A 13,780-nucleotide genomic window follows, 5' to 3' on the forward strand; every position below is an offset into this window, starting at 1 on the left:
TTACAGGTAGAAAATACAGTGTGGTGTTACAGGTAGAGAATACAGCGTGCTGTGTGGTGTTACAGGTAGAGAATACAGTGTGGTGTTACAGGTAGAGAATACAGCGTGCTGTGTGTTGTTACAGGTAGAAAATACAGTGCTGTGTAGGTGTTATGGGTAGAGAATACAGCTTGCTTTGTGGTGTTACAGCGTGCTGTGTGTTGTTACAGGTAGAAAATACAGCGCTGTGTAGGTGTTACAGGTAGAGAATACAGTGTGGCGTTACAGGTAGAGAATACAGCGTGCTGTGTGGTGTTACAGGTAGAGAATACAGCGTGCTGTGTGTTGTTAGAGGTAGAGAATACAGGGTGCTGTGTGGTGTTACAGGTAGTAGAAGTGTGGTATTACAGGTAGAGAATACAGCGTGCTGTATGGTGTTACAGGTAGTAGAAGTGTGTTGTTACAGGTAGAGAATACAGCGTGCTGTGTGGTGTTACATGTAGAGAATACAGCGTGCTGTGTGGTGTTACAGGTAGAGAATACAGCGTGCTGTGTGCTGTTACAGGTAGAGAAAACAGTGTGCTGTGTGGTGTTACAGGTAGAGAATACAGTGTGCTGTGTGGTGTTACAGGTAGAGAATACAGCGTGCTGTGTGGTGTTATAGGTAGAAAATACAGTATGCTGTGTAGGTGTTACAGGTAGAGTATACAGTGTGTTGTGTGGTGTTACAGGTAGAAAATACAGCGCTGTGTAGGTGTTACAGGTAGAGAATACAGTGTGCTGTTACAAGTAGAGAATACAGCTTGGTTTGTGGTGTTACAGGTAGTAGAAGTGTGGTGTTACAGGTAGAGAATACAGTGTGCTGTGTGGTGTTACAGGTAGAGAATACAGCGTGCTGTGTGGTGTTACAGGTAGAGAATACAGCGTGCTGTGTGGTGTTACAGGTAGAGAATACAGCGTGCTGTGTGGTGTTACAGGTAGTAGAAGTGTGTTGTTACAGGTAGAGAATACAGCGTGCTGTATGGTGTTACAGGTAGTAGAAGTGTGGTGTTACAGGTAGAGAATACAGTGTGCTGTGTGGTGTTACAGGTAGAGAATACAGCGTGTTGTGTGGTGTTACAGGTAGAGAATACAGTGTGCTGTGTGGTGTTACAGGTAGAGAATACAGTATGCTGTGTAGGTGTTACAGGTAGAGTATACAGTGTGTTGTGTGGTGTTACAGGTAGAAAATACAGCGCTGTGTAGGTGTTACAGGTACAGAATACAGTGTGCTGTTACAGGTAGAGAATACAGCTTGCTTTGTGGTGTTACAGGTAGTAGAAGTGTGGTGTTACAGGTAGAGAATACAGTGTGCTGTGTGGTGTTACAGGTAGAGAATACAGCGTGCTGTGTGGTGTTACAGGTAGAGAATACAGGGTGCTGTGTGGTGTTACAGGTAGTAGAAGTGTGGTATTACAGGTAGAGAATACAGCGTGCTGTGTGCTGTTACAGGTAGTAGAAGTGTGCTGTTACAGGTAGAGAATACAGCGGTGTTAGGTGTTACAGGTAGAGAATACAGTGTGCTGTGTGGTGTTACAGGTAGAGAATACAGCGTGCTGTTACAGGTAGAAAATACAGCGCTGTGTAGGTGTTACAGGTAGAGAATACAGTGTGCTGTTACAGGTAGAGAATACAACGTGTTCTGTGGTGTTACAGGTAGAGAATACAGCGTGCTGTGTGTTACAGGTAGAAAATACAGTATGCTGTGTAGGTGTAACAGGTAGAGTATACAGTGTGTTGTGTGGTGTTACAGGTAGAAAATACAGCGCTGTGTAGGTGTTACAGGTAGAATATACAGTGTGCTGTGTGGTGTTACAGGTAGAGAATACAGCGTGCTGTGTGGTGTTACAGGTAGAGAATACAGCGTGCTGTTACAGGTAGAGAATACAGCGTGCTGTATGGTGTTACAGGTAATAGAAGTGTGGTGTTACAGGTAGAGAATACAGCGTGCTGTGTGGTGTTACAGGTAGAGAATACAGCGTGCTGTGTGGTGTTACAGGTAGAGAATACAGTGTGCTGTTACAGGTAAAGAATACAGCGTGCTGTGTGGGGTTACAGGTAGAGAATACAGCTTTGTGGTGTTACAAGTAGTAGAAGTGTGGTGTTACAGGTAGAAAATTTCAGCGCTGTGTAGGTGTTACAGGTAGAGAATACAGTGTGCTGTTACAGGTAAAGAATACAGCGTGCTGTTTGGGGTTACAGGTAGAGAATACAGCTTTGTGGTGTTACAAGTAGTAGAAGTGTGGTGTTACAGGTAGAGAATACAGCGTGCTGTGTGGTGTTACAGGTAGAGAATACAGGGTGCTGTGTAGGTGTTACAGGTAGAAAATACAGCGCTGTGTAGGTGTTACAGGTAGAGAATACAGCGTGTTGTGTGGTGTTACAGGTAAAGAATACAGCGTGCTGTGTGGGGTTACAGGTAGAGAATACAGCTTTGTGGTGTTACAGGTAGAGAATACAGGGTGCTGTGTAGGTGTTACAGGTAGAAAATACAGCGCTGTGTAGGTGTTACAGGTAGAGAATACAGTGTGTTACAGGTAGAGAATACAGCGTGCTGTATGGTGTTACAGGTAGTAGAAGTGTGTTGTTACAGGTAGAGAATACAGCGTGCTGTGTGTTACAGGTCGAGAATACAGTGTGCTGTGTGGTGTTACAGGTAGAGAATACAGCGTGTTGTGTGGTGTTACAGGTAGAGAATACAGCGTGCTGTGTGGTGTTACAGGTAGAGAATACAGCGTGCTGTGTGGTGTTACAGGTAGAGAATACAGCGTGCTGTGTGGTGTTACAGGTAGAGAATACAGCGTGCTGTGTGGTGTTACAGGTAGAGAATACAGCGTGCTGTGTGGTTTTACAGGTAGAGAATACAGCGTGCTGTGTGGTGTTACAGGTAGTAGAAGTGTGTTGTTACAGGTAGAGAATACAGCGTGCTGTATGGTGTTACAGGTAGTAGAAGTGTGGTGTTACAGGTAGAGAATACAGCGTGCTGTGTGGTGTTACAGGTAGAGAATACAGCGTGCTGTGTGGTGTTACAGGTAGAGAATACAGCGTGCTGTGTGGTGTTACAGGTAGTAGAAGTGTGGTGTTACAGGTAGAGAATACAGCGTGCTGTGTGTTACAGGTCGAGAATACAGCGTGCTGTATGGTGTTACAGGTAGTAGAAGTGTGGTGTTACAGGTAGAGAATACAGCGTGCTGTGTGGTGTTACAGGTAGAGAATACAGCGTGCTGTGTGGTGTTACAGGTAGAGAATACAGCGTGCTGTGTGTTGTTACAGGTAGAGAATACAGCGTGCTGTGTGGTGTTACAGGTAGAGAATACAGTGTGCTGTTACAGGTAGAAAATACAGCGCTGTGTAGGTGTTACAGGTAGAGAATACAGCTTGCTTTGTGGTGTTACAGGTAGAGAATACAGCGTGCTGTGTGTGTTGTTACAGGTAGAAAATACAGTATGCTGTGTAGGTGTTACAGGTAGAGTATACAGTGTGTTGTGTGGTGTTACAGGTAGAAAATACAGCACTGTGTAGGTGTTACAGGTAGAGAATACAACGTGCTGTGTGGTGTTACAGGTAGAGAATACAGCGGTGTTAGGTGTTACAGGTAGAGAATACAGCGTGATGTGTGGTGTTACAGGTAGAGAATACAGCGTGCTGTTACAGGTAGAGAATACAGCGTGCTGTGTGGTGTTACAGGTAGAGAATACAGCTTGCTTTGTGGTGTTACAGGTAGTAGAAGTGTGGTGTTACAGGTAGAGAATACAGCGTGCTGTGTGGTGTTACAGGTAGAGAATACAGCGTGCTGTGTGCTGTTACAGGTAGTAGAAGTGTGCTGTTACAGGTAGAGAATACAGCGGTGTTAGGTGTTACAGGTAGAGAATACAGTGTGCTGTGTGGTGTTACAGGTACAGAATACAGTGTGCTGTGTGGTGTTACAGGTAGAGAATACAGTGTGCTGTTACAGGTAGAAAATACAGCGCTGTGTAGGTGTTACAGGTAGAGAATACAGTGTGTTACAGGTAGAGAATACAGCTTGCTCTGTGGTGTTACAGGTAGAAAATATAGCGCTGTGTAGGTGTTACAGGTAGAGAATGCAGTGTGCTGTTACAGGTAAAGAATACAGTGTGCTGTGTGGTGTTACAGGTAGAGAATACAGCATGCTGTGTGGTCCAGGAAAAAGAGCAAAGGACAGCATCTCCTCATAAAGTGCTTATAGTTTTATTGTGCCAGTTTGCAAAAAGAAAGTGCAACGTTTCAGCTCTATGAGCCTTTGTCATGCTTGACAAAGGCTCATAGAGCTGAAACGTTGCACTTTCTTTTTGCAAACTGGCACAATAAAACTATAAGCACTTTATGAGGAGATGCTGTCCTTTGCTCTTTTTCCTGGAATACGATTGGGGTGAGGGTCGAACCCCGTGAGGACTGTGCATCCCGCACTGCGTTACCGCGGATCCAACTTGTACTATATGCATGCTGTGTGGTGTTACAGGTAGAGAATACAGCGTGCTGTATGGTGTTACAGGTAGTAGAAGTGTGGTGTTACAGGTAGAGAATACAGTGTGCTGTGTGGTGTTACAGGTAGAGAATACAGTGTGCTGTGTGGTGTTACAGGTAGAGAATACAGTGTGCTGTTACAGGTAGAGAATACAGTGTGCTGTTACAGGTAGAAAATACAGCGCTGTGTAGGTGTTAGAGGTAGAGAATACAGCGTGCTGTGTGTTGTTACAGGTAGAAAATACAGTATGCTGTGTAGGTGTTACAGGTAGAAAATACAGTATGCTGTGTAGGTGTTACAGGTAGAGAATACAACGTGTTGTGTGGTGTTACAGGTAGAGAATACAGCGTGCTGTGTGGTGTTACAGGTAAAGAATACAGCGGTGTTAGGTGTTACAGGTAGAGAATACAGCGTGCTGTGTGGTGTTACAGGTAGAGAATACAGCGTGCTGTTACAGGTAGAGAATACAGTGTGCTGTGTGGTGTTACAGGTAGAGAATACAGTGTGTTACAGGTAGAGAATACAGCTTGCTTTGTGGCGTTACAGGTAGAGAATACAGCGTGCTGTGTGTTGTTATAGGTAGAGAATACAGTATGCTGTGTAGGTGTTACAGGTAGAGTATACAGTGTGTTGTGTGGTGTTACAGGTAGAAAACACAGCGCTGTGTAGGTGTTATAGGTAGAGAATACAGTGTGCTGTTACAGGTAGAGAATACAGCTTGCTTTGTAGTGTTACAGGTAGTAGAAGTGTGGTGTTACAGGTAGAGAATACAGCGTGCTGTGTGGTGTTACAGGTAGAGAATACAGGGTGCTGTGTGGGTGTTACAGGTAGAAAATACAGTGTGTTGTTACAGGTAGAGAATACAGCGTGCTGTGTGGTGTTACAGGTAGAGAATACAGTGTGCTGTGTGGTGTTACAGGTAGAGAATACAGTGTGGTGTTACAGGTAGAGAATACAGCTTGCTTTGTAGTGTTACAGGTAGTAGAAGTGTGGTGTTACAGGTAGAGAATACAGCGTGCTGTGTGGTGTTACAGGTAGAGAATACAGGGTGCTGTGTGGGTGTTACAGGTAGAAAATACAGTGTGTTGTTACAGGTAGAGAATACAGCGTGCTGTGTGGTGTTACAGGTAGAGAATACAGCGTGCTGTGTGGTGTTAGAGGTAGAGAATACAGGGTGCTGTGTGGTGTTACAGGTAGTAGAAGTGTGGTATTACAGGTAGAGAATACAGCGTGCTGTATGGTGTTGCATGTAGAGAATACAGCGTGCTGTGTGGTGTTACAGGTAGAGAATACAGCGTGCTGTGTGCTGTTACAGGTAGAGAAAACAGTGTGCTGTGTGGTGTTACAGGTAGAGAATACAGTGTGCTGTGTGGTGTTACAGGTAGAGAATACAGCGTGCTGTGTGGAGTTACATGTAGAGAATACAGCGTGCTGTATGGTGTTACAGGTAGTAGAAGTGTGGTATTACAGGTCGAGAATACAGTGTGCTGTGTGGTGTTACAGGTAGAGAATACAGCGTGTTGTGTGGTGTTACAGGTAGAGAATACAGCGTGCTTTGTGGTGTTACAGGTAGAGAATACAGTGTGCCGTGTGGTGTTACAGGTAGAGAATACAGCGTGCTGTGTGGTGTTACAGGTAGTAGAAGTGTGGTATTACAGGTAGAGAATACAGTGTGCTGTGTGGTGTTACAGGTAGAGAATACACTGTGTTGGTACAGGTAGACAATACAGTGTGGTGTTACAGGTAGAGAATACAGCGCTGTTAGGTGTTACAGGTAGAAAATACAGCGCTGTGTAGGTGTTACAGGTAGAGAATACAGTGTGCTGTTACAGGTAGAGAATACAACGTGTTCTGTGGTGTTACAGGTAGAGAATACAGCGGTGTTAGGTGTTACAGGTAGAGAATACAGCGTGCTGTGTGGTGTTACAGGTAGAGAATACAGGGTGCTGTGTGGGTGTTACAGGTAGAAAATACAGCGCTGTGTAGGTGTTACAGGTACAGAATACAGCATGCTGTATGGTGTTACAGGTAGAGAATACAGTGTGCTGTTACAGGTAGAAAATACAGCGCTGTGTAGGTGTTACAGGTAGAGAATACAGCTTGCTTTGTGGTGTTACAGGTAGAGAATACAGCGTGCTGTGTGTGTTGTTACAGGTAGAAAATACAGTATGCTGTGTAGGTGTTACAGGTAGAGAATACAGTGTGCTGTTACAGGTAGAGAATACAACGTGCTGTGTGGTGTTACAGGTAGAGAATACAGCGGTGTTAGGTGTTACAGGTAGAGAATACAGCGTGATGTGTGGTGTTACAGGTAGAGAATACAGCGTGCTGTTACAGGTAGAGAATACAGCGTGCTGTGTGGTGTTACAGGTAGAGAATACAGCTTGCTTTGTGGTGTTACAGGTAGTAGAAGTGTGGTGTTACAGGTAGAGAATACAGCGTGCTGTGTGGTGTTACAGGTAGAGAATACAGCGTGCTGTGTGGTGTTACAGGTAGAGAATACAGCGTGCTGTGTGGTGTTACAGGTAGAGAATACAGGGTGCTGTGTGGTGTTACAGGTAGTAGAAGTGTGGTATTACAGGTAGAGAATACAGCGTGCTGTGTGCTGTTACAGGTAGTAGAAGTGTGCTGTTACAGGTAGAGAATACAGTGTGCTGTGTGGTGTTACAGGTAGAGAATACAGTGTGCTGTGTGGTGTTACAGGTAGAGAATACAGTGTGCTGTTACAGGTAGAAAATACAGCGCTGTGTAGGTGTTACAGGTAGAGAATACAGTGTGTTACAGGTAGAGAATACAGCTTGCTCTGTGGTGTTACAGGTAGAGAATACAGCGTGCTGTGTGTTGTTACGGGATAAAAATACAGTATGCTGTGTAGGTGTTACAGGTAGAGTATACAGTGTGTTGTGTGGTGTTACAGGTAGAAAATACAGCGCTGTGTAGGTGTTACAGGTAGAGAATACAGTGTGCTGTTACAGGTAAAGAATACAGCGTGCTGTGTGGTGTTACAGGTAGAGAATACAGCGTGCTGTGTGGTGTTACAGGTAGAGAATACAGTGTGTTACAGGTAGAGAATACAGCATGCTGTGTGGTGTTACAGGTAGAGAATACAGCGTGCTGTATGGTGTTACAGGTAGTAGAAGTGTGGTGTTACAGGTAGAGAATACAGTGTGGTGTTACAGGTAGAGAATACAGTGTGGTGTGTGGTGTTACAGGTAGAGAATACAGTGTGCTGTTACAGGTAGAAAATACAGCGCTGTGTAGGTGTTAGAGGTAGAGAATACAGCGTGCTGTGTGTTGTTACAGGTAGAAAATACAGTATGCTGTGTAGGTGTTACAGGTAGAAAATACAGCGCTGTGTAGGTGTTACAGGTAGAGAATACAACGTGTTGTGTGGTGTTACAGGTAGAGAATACAGCGTGCTGTGTGGTGTTACAGGTAAAGAATACAGCGGTGTTAGGTGTTACAGGTAGAGAATACAGCGTGCTGTGTGGTGTTACAGGTATAGAATACAGTGTGCTGTTACAGGTAGAGAATACAGAGTGCTGTGTGGTGTTACAGGTAGAGAATACAGTGTGTTACAGGTAGAGAATACAGCTTGCTTTGTGGCGTTACAGGTAGAGAATACAGCGTGCTGTGTGTTGTTATAGGTAGAAAATACAGTATGCTGTGTAGGTGTTACAGGTAGAGTATACAGTGTGTTGTGTGGTGTTACAGGTAGAAAATACAGCGCTGTGTAGGTGTTATAGGTAGAGAATACAGTGTGCTGTTACAGGTAAAGAATACAGCGTGCTGTGTGGTGTTACAGGTAGAGAATACAGCTTGCTTTGTAGTGTTACAGGTAGTAGAAGTGTGGTGTTACAGGTAGAGAATACAGCGTGCTGTGTGGTGTTACAGGTAGAAAATACAGTGTGGTGTTACAGGTAGAGAATACAGCGTGCTGTGTGGTGTTACAGGTAGAGAATACAGCGTGCTGTGTGGTGTTACAGGTAGAGAATACAGTGTGGTGTTACAGGTAGAGAATACAGTGTGGTGTTACAGGTAGAGAATACAGCGTGCTGTGTGTTACAGGTAGAAAATACAGTGCTGTGTAGGTGTTATGGGTAGAGAATACAGCTTGCTTTGTGGTGTTACAGCGTGCTGTGTGTTGTTACAGGTAGAAAATACAGCGCTGTGTAGGTGTTACAGGTAGAGAATACAGTGTGGTGTTACAGGTAGAGAATACAGCGTGCTGTGTGGTGTTACAGGTAGAGAATACAGCGTGCTGTGTGGTGTTACAGGTAGAGAATACAGCGTGCTGTGTGGTGTTAGAGGTAGAGAATACAGGGTGCTGTGTGGTGTTACAGGTAGTAGAAGTGTGGTATTACAGGTAGAGAATACAGCGTGCTGTATGGTGTTACAGGTAGTAGAAGTGTGTTGTTACAGGTAGAGAATACAGCGTGCTGTGTGGTGTTACATGTAGAGAATACAGCGTGCTGTGTGGTGTTACAGGTAGAGAATACAGCGTGCTGTGTGCTGTTACAGGTAGAGAAAACAGTGTGCTGTGTGGTGTTACAGGTAGAGAATACAGCGTGCTGTGTGGTGTTATAGGTAGAAAATACAGTATGCTGTGTAGGTGTTACAGGTAGAGTATACAGTGTGTTGTGTGGTGTTACAGGTAGAAAATACAGCGCTGTGTAGGTGTTACAGGTAGAGAATACAGTGTGCTGTTACAGGTAGAGAATACAGCTTGCTTTGTGGTGTTACAGGTAGTAGAAGTGTGGTGTTACAGGTAGAGAATACAGCGTGCTGTGTGGTGTTACAGGTAGAGAATACAGCGTGCTGTGTGGTGTTACAGGTAGAGAATACAGTGTGCTGTGTGGTGTTACAGGTAGAGAATACAGGGTGCTGTGTGGGTGTTACAGGTAGAAAATACAGCGCTGTGTAGGTGTTACAGGTAGAGAATACAGTGTGCTGTTACAGGTAGAGAATACAACGTGTTCTGTGGTGTTACAGGTAGAGAATACAGCGTGCTGTGTGTTACAGGTAGAAAATACAGTATGCTGTGTAGGTGTAACAGGTAGAGTATACAGTGTGTTGTGTGGTGTTACAGGTAGAGAAAACAGCGTGCTGTTACAGGTAGAGAATACAGCGTGCTGTATGGTGTTACAGGTAATAGAAGTGTGGTGTTACAGGTAGAGAATACAGCATGCTGTGTGGTGTTACAGGTAGAGAATACAGCATGCTGTGTGGTGTTACAGGTAGTAGAAGTGTGGTATTACAGGTAGAGAATACAGCGTGCTGTGTGGTGTTACAGGTAGAGAATACAGCGTGCTGTTACAGGTAGAGAATACAGCGTGCTGTATGGTGTTACAGGTAGTAGAAGTGTGGTGTTACAGGTAGAGAATACAGTGTGCTGTGTGGTGTTACAGGTAGAGAATACAGCGGTGTTAGGTGTTACAGGTAGAGAATACAGAGTGCTGTGTGGTGTTACAGGTAGAGAATACAGCGGTGTTAGGTGTTACAGGTAGAGAATACAGCGTGCTGTTACAGGTAGAGAATACAGTGTGTTACAGGTAGAGAATATAGCTTGCTTTGTGGCGTTACAGGTAGAGAATACAGCGTGCTGTGTGTTGTTATAGGTAGAAAATACAGTATGCTGTGTAGGTGTTACAGGTAGAGTATACAGTGTGTTGTGTGGTGTTACAGGTAGAAAATACAGCGCTGTGTAGGTGTTACAGGTAGAGAATACAGTGTGGTGTTACAGCTAGAGAATACAGCGTGTTGTGTGGTGTTACAGGTAGAGAATACAGCGTGCTGTGTGGTGTTACAGGTAGAGAATACAGCGTGCTGTGTGGTGTTACAGGTAGAGAATACAGGTTGCTGTGTAGGTGTTACAGGTAGAAAATACAGCGCTGTGAAGGTGTTACAGGTAGAGAATACAGCGTGCTGTGTGGTGTTACAGGTAGAGAATACAGCGTTCTGTGTGGTGTTACAGGTAGAGAATACAGCGTTCTGTGTGGTGTTACAGGTAGAGAATACAGTGTGCTGTGTGGTGTTACAGGTAGAGAATACAGTGTGGTGTTACAGGTAGAGAATACAGTGTGGTGTTACAGGTAGAGAATACAGCGTTCTGTGTGGTGTTACAGGTAGAGAATACAGTGTGCTGTGTGGTGTTACAGGTAGAGAATACAGTGTGGTGTTACAGGTAGAGAATACAGTGTGCTGTTACAGGTAGAGAATACAGCGTGCTGTGTGGTTTAACAGGTAGAGAATACAGGGTGCTGTGTGGTGTTACAGGTAGTAGAAGTGTGTTGTTACAGGTAGAGAATACAGCGTGCTGTGTGGTGTTACATGTAGAGAATACAGCGTGCTGTGTGGTGTTACAGGTAGAGAATACAGCGTGCTGTGTGCTGTTACAGGTAGAGAATACAGTGTGCTGTGTGGTGTTACAGGTAGAGAATACAGTGTGCTGTGTGGTGTTACAGGTAGAAAATACAGTGTGCTGTGTGGTGTTACAGGTAGAGAATACAGCTTGCTTTGTGGCGTTACAGGTAGAGAATACAGCGTGCTGTGTGTTGTTATAGGTAGAAAATACAGTATGCTGTGTAGGTGTTTCAGGTAGAGTATACAGTGTGTTGTGTGGTGTTACAGGTAGAGTATACAGTGTGTTGTGTGGTGTTACAGGTAGAAAATACAGCGCTGTGTAGGTGTTACAGGTAGAGAATACAGTGTGCTGGGTGGTGTTACAGGTAGAGAATACAGCTTGCTTTGTGGTGTTACAGGTAGTAGAAGTGTGGTGTTACAGGTAGAGAATACAGCGTGCTGTGTGGTGTTACAGGTAGAGAATACAGTGTGCTGTTACAGGTAGGGAATACAGCTTGCTTTGTGGTGTTACAGGTAGAGAATACAGCGTGCTGTCTGTTACAGGTAGAAAATACAGTATGCTGTGTAGGTGTAACAGGTAGAGTATACAGTATGTTGTGTGGTGTTACAGGTAGAAAATACAGCGCTGTGTAGGTGTTACAGGTAGAGAATACAGCGCTGTGTAGGTGTTACAGGTAGAGAATACAGCTTGCTTTGTGGTATTACAGGTAGTAGAAGTGTGGTGTTACAGGTAGAGAATACAGTGTGCTGTTACAGGTAGAGAATACAGCGTGCTGTATGGTGTTACAGGTAATAGAAGTGTGCTGTTACAGGTAGAGAATACAGCGTGCTGTGTGGTGTTACAGGTAGAGAATACAGTGTGCTGTGTGGTGTTACAGGTAGAGAATACAGGGTGCTGTTACAGGTAGAAAATACAGCGCTGTGTAGGTGTTACAGGTAGAGAATACAGTGTGCTGTTACAGGTAGAAAATACAGCACTGTGTAGGTGTTACAGGTAGAGAATACAGTGTGCTGTTACAGGTAGAGAATACAACGTGCTGTGTGGTGTTACAGGTAGAGAATACAGCGGTGTTAGGTGTTACAGGTAGAGAATACAGCGTGCTGTGTGGTGTTACAGGTAGAGAATACAGCTTGCTTTGTGGTGTTACAGGTAGTAGAAGTGTGGTGTTACAGGTAGAGAATACAGCGTGCTGTGTGGTGTTACAGGTAGAGAATACAGCGTGCTGTGTGCTGTTACAGGTAGAGAATACAGTGTGCTGTGTGGTGTTACAGGTAGAGAATACAGTGTGCTGTTACAGGTAGAAAATACAGCGCTGTGTAGGTGTTACAGGTAGAGAATACAGTGTGTTACAGGTAGAGAATACAGCGTGCTGTGTGTTGTTACAGGTAGAGAATACAGCGTGCTGTGTGTTACGGGATAAAAATACAGTATGCTGTGTAGGTGTTAAAGGTAGAGTATACAGTGTGTTGTGTGGTGTTACAGGTAGAAAATACAGCGCTGTGTAGGTGTTACAGGTAGAGAATACAGTGTGCTGTTACAGGTAAAGAATACAGCGTGCTGTGTGGTGTTACAGGTAGAGAATACAGGGTGCTGTGTGGGTGTTACAGGTAGAGAATACAGTGTGTTACAGGTAGAGAATACAGCGTGCTGTATGGTGTTACAGGTAGTAGAAGTGTGGTGTTACAGGTAGAGAATACAGTGTGCTGTGTGGTGTTACAGGTAGAGAATACAGTGTGCTGTTACAGGTAGAAAATACAGCGCTGTGTAGGTGTTAGAGGTAGAGAATACAGCGTGCTGTGTGTTGTTACAGGTAGAAAATACAGTATGCTGTGTAGGTGTTACAGGTAGAAAATACAGTATGCTGTGTAGGTGTTACAGGTAGAAAATACAGCGCTGTGTAGGTGTTACAGGTAGAGAATACAACGTGTTGTGTGGTGTTACAGGTAGAGAATACAGCGTGCTGTGTGGTGTTACAGGTAGAGAATACAGTGTGCTGTGTGGTGTTACAGGTAGAGAATACAGTGTGTTACAGGTAGAGAATACAGCTTGCTTTGTGGCGTTACAGGTAGAGAATACAGCGTGCTGTGTGTTGTTATAGGTAGAAAATACAGTATGCTGTGTAGGTGTTACAGGTAGAGTATACAGTGTGTTGTGTGGTGTTACAGGTAGAAAATACAGCGCTGTGTAGCTGTTATAGGTAGAGAATACAGTGTGCTGTTACAGGTAGAGAATACAGCTTGCTTTGTAGTGTTACAGGTAGTAGAAGTGTGGTGTTACAGGTAGAGAATACAGCGTGCTGTGTGGTGTTACAGGTAGAGAATACAGTGTGCTGTGTGGTGTTACAGGTAGAGAATACAGTGTGGTGTTACAGGTAGAGAATACAGCGTGCTGTGTGGTGTTACAGGTAGAGAATACAGCGTGCTGTGTGGTGTTACAGGTAGAGAATACAGCGTGCTGTGTGGTGTTAGAGGTAGAGAATACAGGGTGCTGTGTGGTGTTACAGGTAGTAGAAGTGTGGTGTTACAGGTAGTAGAAGTGTGGTATTACAGGTAGAGAATACAGCGTGCTGTATGGTGTTACATGTAGAGAATACAGCGTGCTGTGTGGTGTTACAGGTAGAGAATACAGCGTGCTGTATGCTGTTACAGGTAGAGAAAACAGTGTGCTGTGTGGTGTTACAGGTAGAGAATACAGTGTGCTGTGTGGTGTTACAGGTAGAGAATACAGTGTGCTGTGTGGTGTTACAGGTAGAGAATACAGCGTGCTGTGTGTTGTTATAGGTAGAAAATACAGTATGCTGTGTAGGTGTTACAGGTAGAGTATACAGTGTGTTGTGTGGTGTTACAGGTAGAAAATACAGCGCTGTGTAGGTGTTACAGGTAGAGAATACAGCGTGCTGTGTGGTGTTACAG

General features: G+C 44.4%; 1 protein-coding gene across 5 annotated transcripts in view; it reads right to left on the minus strand.

The window, feature by feature from the left end:
* Positions 1–13,780, minus strand: part of SPTBN5 (spectrin beta, non-erythrocytic 5) — a 226,477-nt gene that overhangs the window by 56,221 nt on the left and 156,476 nt on the right. The gene's annotated exons all lie outside the window — the stretch shown is intronic.

Source organism: Dendropsophus ebraccatus, chromosome 13 (genome assembly GCF_027789765.1).
Source record: "Dendropsophus ebraccatus isolate aDenEbr1 chromosome 13, aDenEbr1.pat, whole genome shotgun sequence".
Lineage (NCBI taxonomy): Eukaryota > Metazoa > Chordata > Amphibia > Anura > Hylidae > Dendropsophus > Dendropsophus ebraccatus.